At 63.4% G+C, this 358-nt stretch overlaps 1 protein-coding gene across 4 annotated transcripts in view; it reads left to right on the plus strand.

Annotated features, from left to right (window-relative positions):
• Positions 1-6: 6 nt before the first annotated feature.
• The window catches only part of PRDM2 (PR domain containing 2, with ZNF domain), a 59,988-nt gene continuing 59,636 nt past the window's right edge, over positions 7-358 (plus strand). For 3 of the 4 annotated variants that reach the window (XR_001363524.1, XM_005873459.2, XM_005873460.2), the window contains exon 1: positions 7-207. The gene's annotated coding sequence lies outside the window, so the exon portion shown is untranslated. The remainder of the gene's footprint in view (positions 208-358) is intronic. The other variant, XM_005873461.2, reaches the window with a different exon arrangement.

Raw genomic sequence — 358 nt, forward strand, 5'->3', positions numbered from 1 at the left:
ATGATCCGGCCCCCCCGGGCCGCTGCTGAATCACGGCGCCGGACGCTGCGTGGGCTCTTTTCTAACTTGGGGCTGGGATCGGGGCGTGGAAAAGTGCACGGACCCCGGCGCTGCCCACAGGCTAGTTGTCACTGCCCCCTCGGACGTCAGGAGAGCCGGACTTACGGGCAGGAGCTGCAGCCTGTGCCTTCCAGCCTTGCACTCCCGGTATATTCTTAGCTTTTTGTGCTATTTGCCAGAGAACGCGTCATAAAATGTGTTTCCACAGTGACATTTCCAGGTCCGCAGATTCCCTGGCCGCGTGTCCACCCGGGGCTGCAGTAAGGGCCGGTCGCGCTGCGGCCGGGCTGAGGAGCCC

The sequence above is a fragment of the Myotis brandtii genome, unplaced genomic scaffold, assembly GCF_000412655.1.
Source record: "Myotis brandtii unplaced genomic scaffold, ASM41265v1 scaffold410, whole genome shotgun sequence".
Classification (NCBI taxonomy): Eukaryota; Metazoa; Chordata; class Mammalia; order Chiroptera; family Vespertilionidae; genus Myotis; species Myotis brandtii.